Source organism: Sciurus vulgaris, assembly GCF_902686455.1.
Source record: "Sciurus vulgaris genome assembly, chromosome: 3".
Taxonomy (NCBI): Eukaryota; Metazoa; Chordata; class Mammalia; order Rodentia; family Sciuridae; genus Sciurus; species Sciurus vulgaris.
In genome coordinates this window covers 53,688,674-53,701,745 of record NC_136463.1, presented here as the reverse complement: position 1 = coordinate 53,701,745, position 13,072 = coordinate 53,688,674, and the positions used below count along the sequence as shown (strand labels likewise).

The window sequence follows — 13,072 nt, the reverse complement described above, 5'->3', positions numbered from 1 at the left end:
TACATAATTTTCTTTTGGAACCACAATTGGTTGAATCCTGGATGCAGAACCTATGAATATTGAATACCAACTGTTCTTGACTCTATTTCTGGGCTCTCTATTCTGTTACACTGTCCATTTGCGTGGCTTTTTTTTTTTTTTTTTTTTTTTTTTTAATTTTAATGCCATTGCTATTTTGATCTCGTAAGTCCTTCATGTTCCTAGGAGGAATTTTCCACCGGTGGACCTTTCTCTTTGGTCCTCAGATAGCTGGCATGTTGTTTGGAGCTACTCTCCTTTTTTATTCCTTCTTGCCACACTCCTTTTTTCTCTGCTCCCCACCCTTTTCTAACCCTCACATTTCCCTAGCGGGTTAAATTAAAACGCAGGCCTGGCTGGGTGGTTCATGCCTGTAATTCCAGTGACTCTGGAGGCTGAGGTAGGAGGACTGCAAGCTCAAGGCCAGCTTCAACAATTTAGCAGGGCCCTAAGCAATTTAGTGAGATACTACCTCAAAATAAAAAGGGCTGAAGGTGTGGCTCAGTGATACAATACCCCTGGGTTCAAACCCCACTACAAAAATAAATAAATAAGGGCCTCGGATCATGGCTCAGTGGTAGAGTGCTTGCCTCCCACGTGTGAGGTGCTGGGTTTGATCCTCAGCACCACATAAAATGAATAAATAGAATAAAGATATTGTGTCCATCTACAACTAAAAAAATTAAAAATAATCAGGACCTTCTGCAAAATAATACCTGGTGTGTATTTGTATGTCCTGTCTAGCACCCTTCCCTATTTCTTTCCCCTTCTGGGGAAACCACCTGCTTCCCCTTTCTGTAATAGTGTAGTTATGTATGCTGTGTATCTGTAGTATGAACAAGGTTAGAGATCTGGATTGGTCTTTTGTACTCAGAGTTCTCCCTTATGATTGCAAGATGACTGCCAACTACCTGTTTCTTTTCTTTTCCTTTACTTTTTGGTGCTGGGAATTGAACCCAGGGCTTTCTCACAGAGCTACATCCCAGCCCTTTCTATTTCTTATTTTGGGACAGTGTCTCACTAAACTGCTTAGGATCTAACTGAATTGCTGAGGTTGACCTTGAACTCGCCATCCTCCTGCCTGGCCTCTCAAATTGCCAGGCCTGTGCCACCATGTCTGGCTGTTCCTTTTATTTTGAAAATCACGTTCCAAGAAGCACCCAATATATTCCATGTTGGTCAGAACTGTTTCACAGGGGCTGGGGATATAGCTCGGTTGGTACAAGCACAAGACCCTGGGTTCAAATCCCCAGCGCCGCAAAAAAAAAAAAAAAAGAACTGTGTTACAGGACTTCTGAAAGACACCTGGTAAAGTCAGCATCTCTCCCAGCAGCTAGAGTGAAAGTGTAACAGTGGTCCACTTTACTTTTTGAATATAGCCCTCCTTGCTCTGAAGGTTATTTTTCTGTGTGTCTGTGTGTGCATTAACAACTTTATTGAGGTATGTTCGATATACAAACATTAAAACTTGATGAGGGTTGGAGATATAACTCAGTCCATAGGGTGCTTGCCTTGTATGCACAAGGCCCTGGGTTGAATCCCCAGCAACACCACAAAAATGAAAAACAAAACAAAACAACAAAAAAAACAACCTGATGAGTTTGGAGGTAAACATACACCTGTGAAACTATCACCACAATTAATGACATAAACATAGCTATACCGCCAGAAGTTTGTATGCATTCTTACACAGAACATTAAACATCAAAAGCATAACTATTATAGAAGGAAGTTCACCCCTTCTTTTTTTTTTCCTCCCCCAGAAAGGATTTTTCTTTTTAATTAAAAAATTTTTTTTCATACATTATATAGGGTAATATTGTCTGTCTCATTCTACCACCCTTCCCATCCCCACCATCTCACCCCTCACCTCACTCCCCTCTGCACAATCCAAAGTTCCTTCATTCTTCCCTGCCCACTCCCCACTATGGATCAGCATCCACTTATCAGAGAAAACATTCTGCCTTTGTTTTTTGGGGGACTGGCTTATTTCACATAGCATGATAGTCTGTAGTTCCATCCATTTACCTGCAAATGCCATAATTTCATTCTTTTTTAAGGCTGAGTAATATTCCATTGTGTATATATACCACATTTTCTTTATCCATTCATCTGTTGAAGGGCATCTAGGTTGGTTCCATAGTTTTGCTATTGTGAATTGAGCTGCTATAAATATTGATGTGGCTGTGTCACTGTAATATACTGATTTTAAGTACTTTGGGTAAAAATTGAGGAGTGGGATAGTTGGGTTAAATAGTGGTTCCATTCCAAGTTTTCTTAGGAATCTCCATATTGCTTCCAAAGTGGTTGCACCAACCTGCAGTCCCACCAACAATGTATGAGTGTACCTTTTCCTCCACATCCTCACTAACACTTATTATTGCTTGTATTTTTGATAATTGCCATTCTGACTGGAGTGAGATGAAATCTTAGAGCAGTTTTGATTTGTATTTCTCTAACTGCAAGAGATGATGAGCATTTTTTCATGTTTGTTGATCGATTGTATTTCTTCTTCTGTAAAGTGTCTGTTCAGTTTCTTTGCCCATTTATTGATTTTTTTTTTGGTGTTAAGTTTTTGGAGTTCTTTATATATCCTGGAGATTAATGTTCTGTCTGAGGTGCATGTGGTAAAGATTTTTTCCTATTCTGTAGGCTCTCTCTTCACATTATTATTTCCTTTACTGAGAAGCTCTTTAGTTTGAATGCATTCCATTTATTGATTCTTAATTTTACTTCTTATGCTTTAGGAGTCTTGTTAAGGAAGTCAGGTCCTAAGCCAACATGGTGGAGATTTGGGCCTACTTTTTCTTCTATTAGGCACAGGGTCTCTGTTCTAGTGCCGAAGTCTTTGATCCACTTTGAGTTGATTTTCATGCAGGGTGAGAGATAGAGGTTTAATTTCATTTTGTTACATATGGGCTTCCAGTTTTCCCAGCACCATCAGTTGAGTAGGCTTTTCTCCAATGTATATTTTTGGCACCTTTGCCTAGTATGAGATAACTGCATTTATGTGGGTTTTTCTCTGTGTCTTCTGTTTTGTACCATTGGTCTTCATGTCTGTTGTGGTGCCAATACCATGCCTTTTTTATTACTATTGCTCTGTAGTATAGTTTAAGGTCTGGTAGTGTGATGATGAGGCTTATTTTTAAAAGGACATGTTCTTCTCTCTCTCTCCTTCCCTCTCCAACAAAATTAGGGAGACAGGGTTATCTTTTCTTCCCCTAGTTAATTGTCCTTGAACACTCCCACCACAGGAAGGAGATAGCTGCTAGTGGACCTAAGAAGTGAATTTTAACACACTTTCAGGGCACACCTGGGATCTCCTGTCAGGGCACACCTGGAATACAGCCTTTGAATAACTTCTTTAAAAGCCCTCTGTTTTCCCTGGTGGGCAGAATCACAGCATCAGGGATAAGAATTCTCTGTGTTTCCCCTTTGTTAGCAAAGCAATAAAACTTTTTCCTTTTTCTCGAAACTGTGTCATTATTAAATTGGCATGAATTGGCATTGGGGACAAGGAGCTTTAGGTTACAAAAGCAGCAAGGGGAAGCTGGTAGAAATAAGTGTCTCCCGCAATTGCCTACAAGTTTGTTCTAGGGAGCCCAAGAGTAATTTGGAAAGTTGGAGACCTGTGTATCATGAGGCATTTCCAAAGATTTGATGATCAAGGTCACCATGCTGCCATTTGCAAAAAGCCATTTTGCTACTTGAGGTACACTCCTTTTTACTTAGGATCAGCCCAACTTCACTTCCCAAGATCAGGGACTCCATTTCTATTGCAACACTTTTACCAACACATTAGGCATAGAGAGACCAGCAAAGGAAGCAATTTTTATAAAAGTTCTATTATTTGCAGTATACTTTATTCCTCATGACCTAAGTTAGGAAGACTTTTCTTGAACCTGTCAGGGGACAGATTGTATAGGTGAAGTATGCCTGATAGATCCAATACAGTATCTCTAACCCCTGCAATCTTTAAATTCCTACCTGCACATTATATCAGAACAGTTTGGGTCCTTTCAGGAGTATTTGTGGGCCAGCATAAGATTGGCTGAGGTTGTAGCTCAGCAATAGAGTGCTTGCCTAGCACATGTGAGGCGCTGGGTTCGATCCTCAGCACCACATAAAAAAATAAATAAATTTATTTATTTGTCCATCTACAACTACAGGAAAAAAAAATTTTAAAAGATTGGGATTTGCATCTTTCATAAAAAGTAAAACTATCAGATTTCCCACCTGTCTGCTCAAATCAGTGAATAAAATTTGTTATCTACCCTCAGTGTTTCTCAAATGATTTGTGGAGAAGGACCAGTCTTGATTATTTTAAGTTTCTCACAAATCAATATTTTCATAAATGTGTGCCTCAGAATGTTAAATCTGAAACAACATAAAAATTGCAAGCCCACTTTTTATGTTATAATTGACACATATAAAAGTGCTCTGACAAATGCTATAAGAGTTTCTAAATGCTTACTTTTAAACTCTATACTTGTCTTGGATCAGGAAAGTAAAAAAAAGAAAAAGAAAGAAAGAAAAAGAAAAAAGTCCACAAGGTGGCACCAGTTTGTGGACCACACTTTGAATATACACCCATCTATAACCACAGCAATAAATGCAATTCTGTTCAAAATTGTGTTCTGGGTGGGCAGGATGTTTAACACCTGTAATCCCAGAAGCTGAGGCAGCTGAGGCAGGAAGGAAAGTTCAAAGCCAGCCTCAGCAAAAGTGAGGTACTAAGCAACTCAGTGAGACCCTGTCTCTAAATAAAATACAAAATAGGCCTGAGAATGTAGCACAGTGGGCAAATGCCCCTGAGTTCAATTCCCAATACCACCCCCAGCAAAAAATTGTGTTTTGTTCTCCTTGGTTGGGAACACTTGAAATCCATTCCTCTGTAAAAATTTTATTGTGTCCTTACCATTTTGTTCTTTAAAAAACTTCACCAATTGCTAATGATAAATTAGCAATTCCCTCTGAGTGTAGCTTTTTTCCTGTCTTAATTTTTCATCTCTTGAGTCATGTTAGATGTTTGGATTATGCTGACCAAGAAGCAATGAAAGATTGTCATGAGGAGGAATGTCATTATTATTCTGTCAGGGGCTGATCTTTCACATGATTAGGAAGGGACAGCACTGTTTTGTGTTCCAAAGGACAAGGCAGGATGTCTAGGTTACTACAATGTTTGGAAGGCCAGGATGTCAGTTTCTTTGTTACAAAGACAGTTGGGGCTGGGGCTGGGGCTGGGGCTGGGGCTGGGGCTGGGGCTCAGTGGTAGAGCGCTTGCCAACATGGGTGAGGCAATGGTTTGATTCTCAGCACCTATTTAAATATATATATATATTATATATTTATATATAATATATGTATTATATATTATATATATTTATATTATATATTAATGATATAATATATTATATATTATATTATTTATATTATATATATTTATATATAATATATATTATACATATATATATATAAAGGTCTATAGACATTTTAAAAAGTATTAAAAAAAAAAAAAAAAAGACAGGGTCTCTCTATGTTGGCCAGGCTCATGCAATCCTTCCACCGTAATCTCCTGAGTAGCTGCGACTATAGGTGTGTGTCACTGTGGTTGGCAGCTCCTTCCCTTTCCCCCTCTTTCATTTTTTTCTTTACTTTCTTTCTTTCCTTTTTTTTTTCTGTTTATTTGTTTTGGGGCCAGGGATTGAATCCAGGGGTGCTTAGCCACTGAACCACATCCCCACATCCATAGCCCTTTTTATTTTTTAATTTGATACAGTGTCTCACTAAATTGCTAAGGCTGGCTTTGAACTTGCAATCCTCCTGCCTCAGTCTCCCCAGCCACTGGGATTATAGGCGTGCATCACCATGCCCAGCAAGTTTCTTTTATTTTTGATACTATTTCAACAAAAAATGTGAAGATATGAATTTTCATCAACCGACAAACCCCTTCCATAAATGAAAGGCAGACTCACAATGCCCCCAGGTCTTTCCACTAAGTTTTCCTTGTCAAGATTAACCTGAGGCAATGCTGTGGAATTAATGGGGCACCCCTGTCCCATCCAGACTCACTTGAGCACCCCTGTTTCAAAAGACATCACTATCTTAGTTTGCTCTTGGCTATAATAGCCCAAGTGTTTGTCTTTGGTGCAACCTACAGGCCTGGACCAAACAAGTTCCAGCCATGATGACTGAGAACTGAGACCATGTCCAGGTCCAGAACATGGGCCATTTATGCATCATCCCGGGATGAATTAATCAACCAGAAGGTGCCCCTCCCCAGGTGACTAAACTGCAAGCCTCTACACTATGCCTCAGTGAACTTTTTAAATTTTTACTGTAACATTCATACAGGAAATAGAGTTGCATTAATTTTCACAAAATGAACAAGTCTATGTAAACAACACACAGATAAAGAAACAGAACATTTCTAGCTCAGAAGGCCTCAGAAGTTCCCCTCATTCTCCTTTCCTTCCTACTACCTACTTTTCCAAAAGTAATCATATCCTATCAGGGTGTGGAGGTGTACACCTGGAATCCTAGCAATTCTGGAGGCTGATGCAGGAGGATCCAAGTTTCAGACCAGCCTCAGCAAATTAGGAAGACCCTGTCTCAACATAAAACAAAAAGGGCTGGGAGTGTAGCTCAGTGGTAGAAAGTCCCTGAATCAATATGCAGTACTACTACTAAAAAAAAAGTAATCATACCCTGACTTCTAAGCCCATATGCAAATTTTATTTGCTTTGTACTTTATGCAAATGGAATCAGACGTATATTGTGTGTCTGACTTCTTTTCTTCAACATTATTTAGTCATAATTAAAATGATAAATTTTATGTTAAACATATTTTGCTATTAAAATTATAAACTTTAAAAAAAAACAGGAAAAATAACACATGAAATGTATTACATGTCTAGGGCATGTGAGTATTAAATTGCAGGAGACTTAAATATCAATACTCTTTAGACCAGGCATGGGGCGCATGCCTGTAATCCCAGCAACTGGGGAGACCGAGGTAGGAGGATCACAAATTCAAAGCCAGCATCAGCAATTTAGTGAGACCCTGTCTCAAAATAAAACATAAAAAGGGCTGGGGATGTCACTCATTAAATGCCCCTGGGTTCAATCCCTGGTATCAAAAGCAAAACAAAACTTAAACCAAAAAAAATGTTTTTTTCTTCTGGTACCAAGTATTGAACTCAAGGGCGCTTAACCACTGAGCCACATCCTCAACCCCTTTTTACATTTTGTTTAGAGGCAGGGTCTTATTGAGTTGCTTAGGGCTTCCCTAAATTCCTGAGGTTGCCTTTGAACTTGTGATTCCCCTGCCTCAGCGTCCGGAGCCACTGCTCTGGGTTTCAGGCATGCGCCACACGTGGCAAAATAAAACTCTTTAAAAGTACCTGTGTACTATTGGATTAGTCAAATCTTTAGGTTTTACTGTATTTTCTTCTGCCCCATTCCCTAGACTACATTCTCTCCTTGGTACTCCCCTGAAGAGGAAAGAATCCTCCTCAATGGCAAAATGTAGTTTTTTCAAGAGTCCACTTCATTCTTAGTAGAGAACCTGCATCTCTTCCTCGTGGTTTCTGGCGCTCTATACCTTCACATGACAAACTTCTCCAGTAATTAACTATAGAAATGATCCCCGAAAACCCGGCGAGGTAGAGCACGCCTATAATCCCCATGGCTTGGGAGACTGCTTGGGAGGCTGAGGCAGGAGGATGGCGAGTTCACAAGCCAACCTCAGCAAAAGCAAGGGGCTAAGCAACTCAGTGAGATCCTAAATTAAAATACAAAATAGGACTGGGTATGTGGGGGGTTCAGTAGTTGAGTGCCCCTGAATTCAATCCCCATTGCCGAAAAAATTAAATAAATAAATCCCTGGAAAGTTTTTTTTTTTTTTTTTTTAAATTTGAATAAAAGACCTACAGGTGAAGCCCCAGTTTAAAATGTCAAAAACTAGGTCTATATGTATTTATTCTGCAATCTTCCTCTACTGTTGTTATGGGTAGAGTTGTGTCTGTCCAGCCTGGTACGTTGACCCACACTTGTAATACCAGCAACTCAGGAGACTGCGGCAGGAGGATCTTATGTTTGAGGCCAGCTTGGCAATATGGAGAGATTCTCTCCCACAACAACAAAACCCACTACAACTAGCTTTCTTGTTTGCTGGAGCAAAGGGAGGGATAGTGGGAAAATTACAGTGGTTACAAATATCAGTTACTACCAGGTAACCAGTTAGAGTAGTAAGGACTAATAAGTGTCTTTCCTCTTTATTATGAATATTTTTATGAATATTCCCCCCACCGTGTGTGTGTGTGTGTGTGTGTGTAGTAATTAATGTGGGCAGAAAGATAGAGTTAAAAAATTACCACTTTTGTGGGTGGTGTAGAAGAAAATGAGGTGGGAGGGGGTGGGGGACAGAAAGTAGAATGAGAGAGACATAATTACTCTATGCACACGAATGGTGTGAATCTATATTGTGTACAACCACAGAAATGAAAACTTGTACCCCATTTGTGTACAATGAATCAAAATGCAGTCTGTAAAATGAAAAAAGATTTTAATTAAAAAAAAGAAAAGAAAAAATTATAATTTTTGCATCTTCTTATTAACATAATGCCTGTGCTCAGATTTGGGCTGCCAGTGAGCGGAGCAGAACAGTGCTGCGGCCAGCTTCATACTCTCTCCGCCTTAGGTCGCCAGAGTTCCTCGGCTCCACCTGGCGTTGCTGTCATCAGCAGGTCTTCATTTCTGCAACAGGGGGAGGTCAACAGTTTCCCTCTGCTTTCGTCCCGACTGACAGTGACCACTCTGGAAGAAGGCAGGGCAAGGGCCAGCGAGAAAAAAGCACGGCATAGGTTCTAGTGTAGGCGGCGACAGCCTTGTGGACAGTGTTGAGGGTCAAATACATAACTCAAGTCCGTCACAGTTAGAAAGGCATATTTATTCGAGGAAAGATAGGTCAAGAAATTTCCCACTGGGAAATAAAAAGCCTATGTATGTGTTGAGGGCGAGGCGGGGTGGGAATGTGGCGGGCTTGGATTTCTCTGTATTTTTTTCAATATACAAAAATCAGCAAAAAAAAAAAAAAAAAAAAAAAAAAAAAAAGGGCCTGTGTTCCCTGGCATCTAGTGACTGCTAGAGAAATACATAATATTTGTTTAACATTCCTGTGCTCTACCTCAAGTTAATCGGAGATGATTGAACTCATTTTAAGTTAGTGAAAAAGAAAAAAAGAAGGGTCGGTTCTGCATGACAGTTAGCAGGACAGCTAGAACCACTAAGGCAAACCTTCAGCTGGAGACTAAAGTTCCAGGAATTGGTCACAGAACTAATTCAGTAGAAACAAAACAAAAACAGACGAACAAAAAAGTACAATGATGCTCCTGGCAACATTTTTAAATAGGAAGAAAAAAATCTGCAAATAATTAGATAGCCAAAATACCAAAATTTAGGAGAATTGATTAATAATTCACACAATTGTCATCAAATTTTAGGTACTCATTAAAATTATAAGGTCTATAGAATCATATTTCTATTACGATGACCAGCGACAACAATGGAGTACAGGATTAGGGACATAACTAGCAAAAGAAGTGAAATTGCCAAAAATTAAAATAGTGTTTTAGGATAGTGATCAAAAAATGACTACTATTTTAAAAACGATTAGTTGTTTGTACCCATTCCAATAAAGAGCATTTATTGCCACAAATAAATTTTCTGAACAAGAAGCTGGGACTTTTGGTGAATAATTTCTGTTAGGATACCTAAATTATCTATGAAATTATAATTATGACTATTTTGGTTGGTCGATTTGATAGGAACAGTAAAATGAAATTATAGTGCCCAAATTTGCTTTTAGGAGATACTCATGCACTTTAGGAAAAAAGTAACAGAAAAAACGTATTTTTTTTTTTTTTTTTTTTTTACTTATTATGATGATTGGGGTTTTTTTCTTTAACTTGGAAAAGTACAGTTACTGACCCCGACGTGATTTGAACACGCAACCTTCTGATCTGGAGTCAGACGCGCTACCGTTGCGCCACGAGGCCTCCCGGAGCCTGGCTTTCGTGCCGTGTCGTGAACAGACTTATCGTCAGCAATGAGAGGCGGAGCTTTATTCTTTAACTCTGCCCCCCGCCCCGAAATTTTAATCTATTCAGCTTTCTTAGGGTCCCTGGGTCAAGATAAGCGCGCACGGGCAAGGCAATCAAATTCACTTTGTGTAAATGTCCAAAAGAGATAAATCGTGCGCAAGTGCATAGGACTTAAGGTCCAGTTCTTTAACCTTGGAATACATTGAATTCACTCACCAAAGAAGCGGTATCTATGTGTTTGAGATTTTTTGTCTGGAATTCCTCTCATGACCGTATCAGGGTAGTTCTGCCCTCCTTGAAGATATTTTACACTTAATCCCCGCCTGCCGCTGACTCACAAAATCCTTTTAATTAGCTTCTCTGGGTTTTGGTTTCCTTATCTGTAATTCTATACACTGGACATAATCCACCTTGTCGCGCGGGAGAAGGTGCGCATCAGCAGTGATCAGAACCCAGTGCCACGTACCTGATCGCCCTCCTGAGTCGGCTCTACCATTTCCAGCTCTTAACGGGTCTTTCAGATGGATGAATGTAGACCTTAAGTAACTCCTAAAACGAATCGCTCTCGTGTGCGTTGGTGGTATAGTGGTGAGCATAGCTGCCTTCCAAGCAGTTGACCCGGGTTCGATTCCCGGCCAACGCAATTTTTTTTTTTTTTTTTTTTAAATTTATTTATCTTTACCATTCCTTCTCCTTGTTTCTCTGTGTATAGCGTATTGAGGATTGGCCTTGAGGCACACTATCCTAGGCCTGGGACTCCAGCCGCATCGCCTTGCTCGCTCACTCCCAGAGAGAAGACCCTACAGCTATGCCACCTTGGGATTGGAGACTGAGGATCACGATACCAACGCACAGATACAGACGCAGGAAAGGAAAGAGAACCAAACCCAGCTTCGGCAGCTGGCGCCGAGCGGCTCAGCTCGGGGCGGCTCACCGCGGCTGGGTAACCAAGCCGCTCCGCTCGGCTACAAGATACGATTGGAATTGTGTTAAGTAGAAAGCAAGCTGAGGGGTTCCGTGAGCTGTTTTATGCTGTTTGCCCATCTGTGTTTTCTAAGTCCTCATCAACGAATACGTCTATTGCACATAGACGCATGAGCAGAGAGAATAATGGCTAATGTAGCCGCACGTTTAAATTGCAAGTTACTTGAAGTAAAATGCAAACTGGCACTTAAAATGTGTGCTGGATAGTCAGGGCAAACTTCGTCTTCTGCTCTGGGTCTTATTCTTCGGGCACAGACGGAATTTTTCCAAATGAGGGATTTAGTGGATGTAAAAGTGTAAGACGGAATAAAAGTGAAAAGGAACCACAGCTTCTCCCCGTCGGGGAATCGAACCCCGGTCTCCCGCGTGACAGGCGGGGATACTCACCACTATACTAACGAGGAGTGAGCTACGTAAACACCTTTCCGTATCCTTGATCTGGGATCGCAAAGGTGCTCGGAGTGCTTATTGTGGAGTTTTGGGAAGGTTGTTTTTCCCAGCCCTGCTAATCATAAATCTATGCAACTGAACGCGAGTCCCTATAAAGGCAGAAAGGAGTAGGAGTGACCGAAAGAGAAAGGCGGTCTCTAAAGCTACAGAGATCCCAGTTCTGAGAGATCCTGGCGATCCAAGCCCACCCCGAATTGCTCCCATTCCCTTCCTCCAACTGTCATTCACAAGTGGAGGTTAATGGGCATCATTCAAATTGAAACAAGGCTCTAGTGACCGAGGCGAAGCAACAAACTGTAAAACGGGGAGCAAGCAGAAAGTTTGGTTCTAAGTCTGGACGCATCTTCGCTCTCCCTGGCATGCGTCGGAACTGTGCACCAAGTTTCTTCCTGCTACCGGGTTTTCACTCAGAACAAAAAACTCACCGTACTCAAGTCGACACGGGTCACTTTCCAGTTCAGTTTTCCATCTTACTAACAACATTTTGTGCTTAAGGTCAGCAAAAAGAGTGGGCTCGTCCGGGATTTGAACCCGGGACCTCTCGCACCCGAAGCGAGAATCATACCCCTAGACCAACGAGCCGACGCACAAGAGTCCCCGCGACCGCCCTTAGAGGTCGTATCACACTTGCTGCAGTCCCGGGGACACCATCCACAGCTGAGACACGCAGGCGTGCTGTCAGGAACCATTCTCCCCAAAGGAGTACTCCAGGACACGGTTTGAGAAATCTTTTGGCTGCTGGCCCGAGAGTCTCGACTCCTCCCAGGAAATAGCGTCGAGGAAGTGGGAGGGAGTGGTCTTTGCCTCCAACCGGAGTTGCTTTCCAGTACAGCCTGGAACACTGCTCCCGCTCCTGGTGGTCACCGACCCCGTGCCATCACTGAATCTGGGTTTCCCATCCTTCCCACCTCCGCCCGCAGTCCTTGGGCCCAGCTCCCCATAGTAGAGCTTTGGGGACAAGCCTGATTTCGGGATGGGTTGGGGACAGTTAATGAGTCGTCAAGTACCTAAGAGAACACCAGCCTCACTTGCGGTTCCTGCATTTTGTGTAACTTACTGCGGTGACCAGCAGGATATGCCCTGGACTAGGGCAATAGCCCAGTGTCCCTACATGCATGACAGTGCCCAGGTGACAAAGGCAATGATTCCTGGGGCCAAGAAAACCGACCGAAGAGGTGTTATAGAGCTGGTGTGGTGGGCGGGTCTGGGTTTCCAACCTCCAGAGTTGGAAATATACCAACTCTGTATACCAGGTCTTGTAACCAAAACTTCCCTGGACACCCTTGCCAGAACTAGTCCCAGGACTTCCAGCCTATAGGATCAGGTTACCCCTTAGCCTCTGACCTAGCAATGGCTCTCCTAGGATAGCCCAGGAGACCCTCCTTCCTACCTGTGGCCTAAGACTTCCAGAAGGTAAAGAGCTCTAAAGAAAGTAACTCATGAGTGTGATCCAAGACCAGTAGGCTTAGATTTGAGGCCTCGAAGTGTCAATTGGGGGGCTCAGTGAGCCTCAATCT

General features: G+C 41.7%; 1 long non-coding RNA gene across 1 annotated transcript in view; it reads right to left on the bottom strand.

The window, feature by feature from the left end:
• Nucleotides 1-8,580: 8,580 nt before the first annotated feature.
• The window catches only part of LOC306657510, a 5,411-nt gene continuing 919 nt past the window's right edge, over nt 8,581-13,072 (bottom strand). Inside the window, exons 1-3 of the long non-coding RNA XR_013762815.1 lie at nt 12,145-13,072; nt 11,489-11,644; nt 8,581-8,833 (exon numbers count right to left, since the gene is read on the bottom strand). The exon at nt 12,145-13,072 is cut by the window's right edge and continues 919 nt beyond it. This is a non-coding gene — a long non-coding RNA (uncharacterized lncRNA). The remainder of the gene's footprint in view (nt 8,834-11,488; nt 11,645-12,144) is intronic.